The sequence below is a fragment of the Zonotrichia albicollis genome, chromosome 24 (genome assembly GCF_047830755.1).
Source record: "Zonotrichia albicollis isolate bZonAlb1 chromosome 24, bZonAlb1.hap1, whole genome shotgun sequence".
NCBI lineage: Eukaryota > Metazoa > Chordata > Aves > Passeriformes > Passerellidae > Zonotrichia > Zonotrichia albicollis.
This window is the reverse complement of record NC_133842.1, coordinates 739,698-750,202: the sequence shown is the minus strand read 5'-3', so window position 1 is coordinate 750,202 and position 10,505 is coordinate 739,698. Positions and strand designations below refer to the sequence as shown.

Here is a 10,505-nt window from a genome sequence, read left to right as displayed (position 1 = left end):
TAATTAAAAATTGAGGTGAAAAGTGGAAATTTGAGGGGGAAAAAGTGGAAATTTTAGAGGGAAAAATTGGAATTTAATGGGATAAATTAAATTAAATTAAATAGGTTAGGGATAAAATGGAAATCTGAAGGATAAAATAGAAAATTGGAGGGATTTGGGGGTTTTTGGGTTGAAAAATGGGAATTTGAGAGGGAAAAATTGGAATTTAATGGGATAAAATGGAAATCTGAGGGAAAAAAAGAGAAAAACTGAGGGGAAAAATGGGAATTTGAGGGGGAAAAAGTGGGAATTTGAGGAAAAAATTTGGAATTTAAATGGAAAAATGAAAATCTGAAGGGATAAAGCAAAAAATTTGAGGGAAAAAATGGAAATCTGAGAGGGAAAAATTGGGAATTTGAGAGGGAAAAATTGGAATTTAATGGGATAAATTAAATTAAATTAAATAGGTTCGGGATAAAATAGAAAATTGGAGGGATTTGGGGGTTTTTGGGTTGAAAAATGGGAATTTGAGGAAAAAACTTGGAATTTAATGGGATAAAATGGAAATCCGAAGGAATAAAGGAGAAATTTGAGGGAAAAAAAGAGAAAAACTGAGGGGAAAAGTGGAAATTTGAGGGGGAAAAAGTGGAATTTGAGAAGGAACAATTGAAATTTAATGGGATAAAGTGGAAATCTGAAGGAATAAAGCAGAAATTTGAGGGGGAAAATGGAAAAACTGGGGAAAAAATGGGAATTTGAGGGGGAAAAATGGAAATTTGAGGGGGAAAAATTGGAATTTAATGGGATAAATTAAATTAAATTAAATAGGTTAGGGATAAAATGGAAATCTGAAGGATAAAGGAGAAAATTGAGGGAAAAAAGAGAAAAACTGAGGGGAAAAATGGAAATTTTAGAGGGAAAAATTGGAATTTAAAGGGATAAAATAGAAATTTGAGGGGAAAAAAGAGAAAAATTGAGGGGAAAAATGGAAATTTGAGGGGGAAAAATGGGAATTTGAGGAAAAAATTTGGAATTTAATGGGATAAATTAAATTAAATTAAATAGGTTCGGGATAAAATGGAAATCTGAAGGGATAAAAGAGAAATTTCAGGGAAAAATAGAGAAAAACTGAGGGGAAAAATGGAAATTTGAGGAGGAAAAATGGGAATTTGAGAGGGAAAAATTGGAATTTAATGGGATAAATTAAATTAAATTAAATAGGTTAGGGATAAAATGGAAATCTGAAGGGATAAAGCAGAAAATTGAGGGAAAAATAGAGAAAAATTGAGGGGAAAAATGGAAATTTGAGGGGGAAAAATTGGAAATTTGAGGAAAAACTTGGAATTTAATGGGATAAATTAAATTAAATTAAATAGGTTCGGGATAAAATGGAAATCTGAAGGGATAAAAGAGAAATTTGAGGGGAAAAATAGAGAAAAACTGAGGGGAAAAATGGAAATTTTAGAGGGAAAAATTGGAATCTAATGGGATAAATTAAATTAAATTAAATAGGTTCGGGATAAAATGGAAATCTGAAGGGACAAAGGAGAAATTTGAAGGAAAAAAAGAAAAAAACTGAGGGGAAAAATGGAAATTTTAGAGGGAAAAATTGGAATTTTAGAGGGAAAAATTGGAATTTAAAAGGGATAAATGGAAATCTGAAGGAATAAAATAAAAATTTGAGGGAAAAAAGAGAAAAAATGAGGGGGAAAATTGGGAATTTTAGAGGGAAAAATTGGAATTTGAGAAGGAAAAATTGGAATTTAATGGGATAAATTAAATTAAATTAAATAGGTTAGGGATAAAATGAAAATCTGAAGGGATAAAGGAGAAATTTGAGGGAAAAAAACCAGAAAAATTGAGGTGAAAAAGTGGGAATTTGAGGAAAAAAATTGGAATTTGAAGGGATAAAGTAGAAATTTAAATTTAAAGTAGAAATTTGAGGGAAAAATAGACAAAAACTGAGGGGGAAAATGGAATTTGAGAGGGAAAAATTGGAAGTTAATGGGATAAATTAAATTAAATTAAATAGGTTCGGGATAAAATGAAAATCTGAAGGGATAAAGGAGAAAATTGAGGGGAAAAAAAGAGAAAAACTGAGGGAAAAATGGAAATTTTAGAGGGAAAAATTGGAATTTAATGGGATAAAATGGAAATCTGAAGGAATAAAGGAGAAATTTGAGGGAAAAAAGAGAAAAACTGAGGGGAAAAATGGGAATTTTAGAGGGAAAAAATGGAAATTTTAGAGAGAAAAATTGGAATTTGAGAGGGAAAATTTGGAATTTTATGGGATAAATTAAATTAAATTAAATAGGTTCGGGATAAAATGGAAATCTGAAGAGATAAAGGAGAAATTTGGAGGATAAATTAAATTAAATTAAATTAAATTAAATTAAATTAAATTAGTTAGGGATAAAATGAAAATCTGAAGGGATAAAGGAGAAATTTGGAGGATAAATTAAATTAAATTAAATTAAATTAAATTGGTTAGGGATAAAATGGAAATCTGAAGGGATAAAGGAGAAATTTGGAGGATAAATTAAATTAAAAATTGAGGTGAAAAGTGGAAATTGAGGGGGAAAAAGTGGAAATTTTAGAGGGAAAAATTGGAATTTAATGGGATAAATTAAATTCAATTAAATAGGTTCGGGATAAAATGGAAATCTGAAGGGATAAAGGAGAAATTTGAGGGGAAAAATGGGAATTTGAGGGGGAAAAAGTGGGAATTTGAGGAAAAAATTTGGAATTTAAATGGAAAAATGAAAATCTGAAGGGATAAAGGAGAAAATTGGAGGAATTTGGGGGTTTTTTGGGTTGAAAAATGGGAATTTGAGGGGGAAAAATTGGAATTTAATGGGATAAATTAAATTAAATTAAATAGGTGAGGGATAAAATGAAAATCTGAAGGGATAAAGGAGAAATTTGGAGGATAAATTAAATTAAATTAAATTAAATTAAATTGGTTAGGGATAAAATGGAAATCTGAAGGGATAAAGGAGAAATTTGGAGGATAAATTAAATTAAATTAAATTAAATTAAATTAGTTAGGGATAAAATGGAAATCTGAAGGGATAAAGGAGAAATTTGGAGGATAAATTAAATTAAAAATTGAGGTGAAAAGTGGAAATTTGAGGGGAAAAATGGGAATTTGAGGAAAAAATTTGGAATTTGAATGGAAAAATGGAAATCTGAAAGGATAAAGGAGAAAATGGGAGGAATTTGGGGGTTTTTGGGTTAAAAATGGGAATTTTGGACTCACTTGCACTCGGCCTCAGCATCAGCCTTGGCTGTGGTGTAGAGCCCCCGGAGCTTGGTGCGGTAATAGGGGGAAACTGAAGAGATTTTGGGGTGAAAAATGATAAAAAAATGACCAAAAATTCCTTTAAAATTCACGGAAAATTTAATTTAAATGGAAAATGTGGTTACTTTTGTTCTCGGTCTGCATCCGCTCGTGGGTTTTCTGGATGTTCACCAGGTTGTGTTCGCTGCGGGAGCGCTCCTCCTGAGGGGAAAAAAAGGGAAAAAAGGGTGAAAATTGGGGAAAAGGAGGAAAAAATTGAGAAAACTGGGGAAAAATTAGGAAAATCAGGGTGAAAATTGGGGAAAAATGAGGAAAAATAGGGTGAAATATGGGGGAAAATGAGGAAAAAAAGGGTGAAATATGGGGGAAATGTGGAGAAAATTGGGGGAAAAGGAGGGAAAAAAGGGTGAAAATTGGGGAAAATTAGGAAAAAATTAAGGAAAAAGGTGGAAAAAATGAGGAAAAAATGAGGGGGAAAAAGGGGGTAAATTAGGGGAAAAGAGGGGGAAAATAGGGAAAAAAGGAGGGGAAAAATGAGGAAAAAATTTGAGAAAATTGGGGAAAAAAAGAGGGAAAAAAGGGTGAAAATTGGGGAAAAAATGAGGAAAAATGAGGAAAAAATGAGGAAAAAAAGGGGTAAAATTGGGGAAAATGTGGAAAAAAAATTGAGATAATTGGGGGAAAAATGAGGGAAAAATGAGGGAAAAAAAGGGGTAAATTAGGAAAAATAAGGGAAAAAGGAGAGGAAAAATAGGGAAAAAATGAGGAAAAAAAATTTGAGAAAATTGGGGAAAATGTGGAAAGAAAATTGGGGGAAAAAGAGGGAAAAAAAGGGTGAAAATTGGGGAAAATGAGAAAAAAATTGGGAAAATTGGGGAAAAAATGAGGGAAAAAAGGGGTAAATTAGGGAAAATAAGGGAAAAAAGGAGGGGAAAAATAGGGAAAAATGAGGAAAAAAATTTGAGAAAATTGGGGAAAAATGAGGAGAAAAAGAGGGGAAAATGTGGGAAAAAATTGGGAAAATTGGGGAAAAAGGAGGGAAAAAAAGGGTGAAAATTGGGGAAAAATGAGGGGGAGAAAATTGGGGAAAAATGAGGGGAAAAAAAGGGGGAAAATAAGGGAAAAAGGAGGGAAAAATAGGGGAAAAGAGGGGAAAATAAGGGAAAAAAGGAGGGAAAATGTGGAAAAAATTGGGGAAAAATGAGGAAAAAATAGGGGAAAATGAGGAAAAAAAGAGGTAAATTAGGGAAAAAGAGGGGGAAAATAGGAGGGGAAAATGAGGGGAAGAATTGAGAAAATTGGGGAAAAATGAGGAAAATGAGGAAAAAAAGGGGTAAAATAGGAGAAAATGTGGAAAAAAATTGAGAAAATTGGGGAAAAAGGAGGGGAAAAAAGGGTGAAAATTGGGGGAAAAGAGGAGGAAAATAAGGGAAAAAATAATAAGGGAAAAAAGGAGGGGAAAAATAGGGAAAAAGGAGGAAAAAAATTGAGAAAATTGGGGAAAAAGAGGGAAAATTGAGAAAGTTGGGGAAAAGAAGGGTGAAAATTGGGGAAAATGAGGAAAAAATTGAGAAAATTGGGGAAAAATGAGGAAAAAATTGAGAAGTTGGGGAAAAGAAGGGTGAAAATTGGGGAAAATGAGGAAAAAATTGAGAAAATTGGGGAAAAATGAGGAGGAAAAAATGAGGAAAAATGAGGGGAAAAAGAGGGGGAAAATGAGGGAAAAAAGGAGGGGAAAAAGGAGGGAAAATGAGGGGAAAATGAGGAAAAACTTGAGAAAATTGGGGGAAAAAGGAGGGAAAAATGAGAGGAAAAAGAGGGGGAAAATAGGAGGGGAAAAGTAGGGAAAATGAGGGAAAAAAGGAGGGGAAATGTGGAAAAAATTGAGAAAATGAGGAAAAAATTGGGAAAAAGGAGGAAAAGTGAGGGGAAAAAGAGGGGGAAAAGGAGGGAAAATGAGGAAAAAATTGAGAAAATTGGGGGAAATGAGGAAAAACTTGAGAAAATTGGGGGAAAAAGGAGGGAAAAATGAGAGGAAAAAGAGGGGGAAAATAGGAGGGGAAAAGTAGGGAAAATGAGGGAAAAAAGGAGGGGAAATGTGGAAAAAATTGAGAAAATGAGGAAAAAATTGGGAAAAGGAGGAAAAGTGAGGGGAAAAAGAGGGGGAAAAGGAGGGAAAATGAGGAAAAAATTGAGAAAATTGGGGGAAATGAGGAAAAAATTGAGAAAATTGGGGAAAAATGAGGAAAACGGGTTGAAAATTGGGGAAAATGAGGAATAAATTGAGGAAAAAGGAGGAATAAATGAGGGAAAAGAGAGTTAAATTAGGAAAAAAAGGAGGGAAAATGTGGAAAAAATTGGGGAAAAATGAGGAAAAAAAGGGGTAAATTAGGGAAAAAATAGGAGGGGAAAATGAGGAAAAATTTGAGAAAATTGGGGGAAGAAAGGGTGAAAATTGGGGAAAATGAGGAAAAAATTGAGAAAAGGAGGAAAAATGAGGGAAAAAAGAGGTAAATTAGGGAAAAACAGGGGGAAAATAAGAGGGAAAAGGAGGGAAAATGTGGAGAATATTGGGGAAAAAGAAGGGAAAATGTGGGAAAAAATTGAGAAAATTGGGGAAAATGAGGAAAAAAAGAGGGGGAAAATAAGGGGGAAAAGGAGGGAAAAAGTGGAAAAATTGAGAAAATTGGGAAAAAAAAGGGTGAAAATTGGGGAAAATGAGGGAAAATTGAGAAAATTGGGGAAAAAATGAGGGGAAAAAGAGGGGAAAATAAGGGAAAAGGAGGGGGGAAATGAGGGAAAAAAGGAGGGGAAAAGGAGGGAAAATGAGGAAAAAAAATTGAGAAAATTGGGGAAAAAAAAGAGGGAAAAATGTGGAAAAATAGAGAAAATTTGGGAAAAATGAGGAAAAATGAGGGAAAAAGAGGAGGAAAATAGGAGGGGAAAAGGAGGGAAAATGAGGAAAAAATGGGGTGAAAATTGGGGGAAAATGAGGAAAAATTGAGGAAAAAGGAGGAAAAAATGAGGAAAAAAGGATGAAAAAAAGGGGTAAATTAGGGAAAAAGAGGAGGAAAATAAGGGAAAAAATAGGGGAAAATTAGGGGAAAATGAGAAAAAAAATGAGAAAATTGGGGAAAATTGAGGGAAAAAGGGGAAAAGGGGTAAATTAGGGGAAAATGAGGAAAAAATTGAGAAAATTGGGGAAAAAATGAGGGAAAAATTAGGAAAAAAAGGGGGTAAATTAGGGAAAATAAGGGAAAAAAGGAGGGGAAAAATAGGGAAAAATGAGGGAAAATAGGGGTAATTGGGGAAAAATGAGGGAAAAAAGGGTGAAAATTGGGGGAAATGAGGGAAAAAATTTGGGAAAATTGGGGAAAAATGAGGAAAAAAAGAGGTAAATTGGGGAAAAAAAGGGGGAAAATTGGGGAAAATTAGGGAAAAAGAGGGGGAAAATAAGGGAAAAAAGGAGGAGAAATGTGGAAAAAAAGGGGTAAAATAGGGGAAAATGTGGGAAAAAAAGAGATAATTGGGGGAAAAGGAGGGAAAATGAGGGAAAAAGGGGTAAATGAGGGAAAAAGAGGAGAAAATGTGGAAAAAATGAGAAATTGGGGAAAAAGGGGAAAATTAGGGTAAATTAGGGAAAAATGAGGGAAAAAAAGGAGGGGAAAAATAGGGAAAATGAGGAAAAAATTTGAGAAAATTGGGGAAAAAATGAAGGAAAAATAGAGGGGAAAACAGGGAAAAAAATTGAGAAAATTGGGAAAAAGGAGGGAAAATGAGGAAAAATGAGGAAAAAAAGGGGTAAAATAGGGAAAAAGACGGGGAAAATAAGAGAAAAAAGGAGGGGGAAAGGAGGGAAAATGAGGGAAAAAAATTTGAGAAAATTGGGGAAAAATGAGGAGGAAAAATGAGGGAAAATGTGGAAAAAAATTGAGAAAATTGGGGAAAAATGAGGAAAATGAGGGGAAAAAGAGGAGGAAAATAGGAGGGGAAAAGTAGGGAAAATAAGGGAAAAAAGGAGGGGAAATGTGGAAAAAATTGAGAAAATGAGGAAAAAATTGGGAAAAAGGAGGAAAAGTGAGGGAAAAAGTGGGGGAAAAGGAGGGAAAATGAGGAAAAAATTGGAGAAAATTGGGGGAAATGAGGAAAAAATTGAGAAAATTGGGGAAAAATGAGGAAAACGGGTGAAAATTGGGGAAAATGAGGAAAAATTGAGGAAAAAGGAGGAATAAATGAGGGTAAAGTGAGTTAAATTAGGGAAAAAATGGAGGGAAAATGTGGAAAATATTGGGGAAAAATGAGGAAAAAAAGGGGTAAATTAGGGAAAAAATAGGAGGGGAAAATGAGGAAAAATTTGAGAAAATTGGGGGAAGAAAGGGTGAAAATTGGGGAAATGAGGAAAAAATTGAGAAAAAGGAGGAAAAATGAGGGAAAAAAGAGGTAAATTAGGGAAAAACAGGGGGAAAATAAGAGGGAAAAGGAGGGAAATTGTGGAGAAATTGGGGAAAAAGAAGGGAAAATGTGGAAAAAATTGAGAAAATTGGGGAAAAATGAGGAAAAAAAGAGGGGGAAAATAAGGGGGAAAAGGAGGGAAAAAGTGGAAAAATTGAGAAATTGGGAAAGAAAAGGGTGAAAATTGGGGAAAATGAGGGAAAAATTGAGAAATTGGGGAAAAATGAGGGAAAAAGAGGGGGAAATTAGGGAAAAAGGAGGGGGGAAATGAGGGAAAAAAGGAGGGGAAAAGGAGGGAAAATGAGGAAAAAAAATTGAGAAAATTGGGGAAAAAAAGAGGGAAAAATGTGGAAAAAATAGAGAAAATTTGGGAAAAATGAGGAAAAATGAGGGGAAAAAGAGGAGGAAAATAGGAGGGGAAAAGGAGGGAAAATGAGGAAAAAATGGGGTGAAAATTGGGGAAAATGAGGGAAAAAATGAGAGGAAAAATGAGGAAAAAAGGGGGTAAATTAGGGAAAATAAGGGAAAAAAGGAGAGGGAAAATAGGGAAAAATGAGGGAAAAAATTTGGGAAATTGGGGAAAATGTGGAAAGAAAATTGGGGAAAAAGAGGGAAAAAAAGGGTGAAAATTGGGGAAAATGAGGGAAAAAATTGAGAAATTGGGGAAAAAGGAGGGAAAAAATTGGGGAAAATTGGGGAAAATGAGGAAAAATTGAGAAAAATAATGAGGAAAAAAAGGGGTAAATTAGGGGAAAATGTGGAAAAAAATTTGAGAAAATTGGGGAAAATGAGAAAAAAAGGGTGAAAATTGGGGGAAAATGAGGAAAAAATGGGGTAAATTAGGGGAAAATTGGGGAAAATCAGGAAAATTTGAAAATATTGGGGAAAATGAGGGAAAAAAGGTGAAATATGGGGAAAATGTGGAGAAATTGGGGAAAAAGAAGGGAAAATGAGGAAAAAATTGAGAAAATTGGGGAAAAATGAGGGAAAAAAGGGGTAAATTAGGGAAAAAGAGGGGGAAAATATGGGAAAAAAGGAGGGGAAAATGAGGGAAAAAAGGGGAAAATTGGGGAAAAAGAGGGAAAATGTGGAAAAAATTAAGAAAGTTGGGGAAAAATAAAGAAAAATGAGGGAAAAAAGTGGTAAATAAGGGAAAAAGAAGGGAAAATGTGGAAAAATTTGAGAAAATTGGGGAAAAAATGAGGAACAAAAGGGGGAAAATTAGGAAAATTTGAGGAAAAGGAGGAAAAAATGAGGAAAAATTGAGAAATTGGGGAAAAATGAGGGGAAAAAAGGGGTGAAAATTGGGGAAAATGTGGAAAAAATTGAGAAAATTGGGGAAAAATTAGGAAAAAAGGGTGAAAATTGGGGAAAATGAGGAAAAAATTGAGAAAAAAGGTGGAAAAAAAATGAGGAAAATTTGGGAAAATTGGGGAAAATGAGAAAAAAATTGAGAAAATTGGGGAAAAATGAGGAAAAAATAAGGAAAAAAAGGGAAAAATGAGCAAAAAAAGAAGGGGAAAAGGAGAGAAAATGAGGAAAAAATGAAGGAAAAGAGTTTTGGGTTAATAATGAGGGGAAAATTGGGAAATTTGGGGGTTGGAGCAAATAAATGGATATTTATGAGGGAAAATGAGGGATTTTGAGGAGTAGAAATTATAAATAAAAAGTTTTGAGGGAAAAATTGAGGATTTTTGCAAGTTGGAGTTAATAAAAAAATAAAGAAAAATTGGAGAATTTAGGAGAAAAAGAGGATTGGGGGGTGGGAATGTGGGGATTTCAGTACATTAAGAAAAATTTGGGTAAAAGCAGGTGATTTGAGGGCAAGAAAAATACAATTTTAGGGTAAAATAAATCAATTTTAGAGTCAAATTTGTGAATTTGTTATAAAATGGGCCATTTTGCAATAAGAATTGGCAGTTTTCATGGTAAAATAGGTGGTTTTAGGACTAAATACGCTCGATTTTTAGGTAAAATTAATGTTTTAGGGCTAAAAATTGGGCTAAAAAAGTGGTTTTGTGAGGGAAACGGGGGATTTGTGAGGGGAAAAAACGAAACTATGAGGGAAAAATGAAACTTTGTGAGGGGAAAATGAAAATTTGTGAGGGAAAAATGCAAATTTTTGAGGGAAAAATGCGAATTTTTGAGGGAAAAATGCGAATTTGTGAGGGAAAAATGCAAATTTGTGAGGGGAAATGAGGGAGAAACCGAAGGTCTGTGAGGGGAAAGACGTGACTGGAGGAGAAATTGGTGATTTTTCAAGTCCGTGAGGGGAAAAAAGTCGATTTTTGGGGTGAAAATGGATGATTTTTGGGATCTGTGAGGGGAAAAAATTTGATTTTGAGGTGAAACGGGTGATTTTAGAGATCCGTGAGGGAAAAGAGGTGATTTTGGGGTGAAATAATTGATTTTTGGGGATCCGTGAGGGGGAAACGGGAGAGAAATAACGGGATGGGTGAGGAGAAATCGGGGGAAAAGCGCAACCAACGGGGATCTGGGATGGTAAAACGGGGGATGCTGAGGAGGAAAGCGAAATTTTTCGAGAAAATTAAAGATTTTAAAAGAAATTTTGGTACCTGCGTCTGTTTAATGAGCTGGTGCAGCTCCCCAGCAGCTCCGCGATGCGGGAATCGGCCGAGACCAGCGCCATGACGGGAGAAGGGAACGGGGATGAGGGAGGGGCAAAATGGCGGCGGTTCCTGAGGGGGAGCGGCGGGAGGGAGGGACAAAATGGCGGCGCCGCCTCAGAGCGGGCAGAAACCACGCCCACATC

The 10,505-nt window shown here is 34.7% G+C and overlaps 1 long non-coding RNA gene across 1 annotated transcript; it reads right to left on the bottom strand.

Moving 5' to 3' along the window:
* Nucleotides 1–3,181: 3,181 nt before the first annotated feature.
* Nucleotides 3,182–10,466, bottom strand: LOC141731717 (uncharacterized). Its single transcript, XR_012583687.1, has 3 exons — nucleotides 10,309–10,466; nucleotides 3,406–3,481; nucleotides 3,182–3,311 (listed from the first exon to the last, which is right to left on the bottom strand). It is a non-coding gene; the product is annotated as an uncharacterized LOC141731717 (long non-coding RNA).
* Between the last annotated feature and the right edge of the window lie 39 nt (nucleotides 10,467–10,505).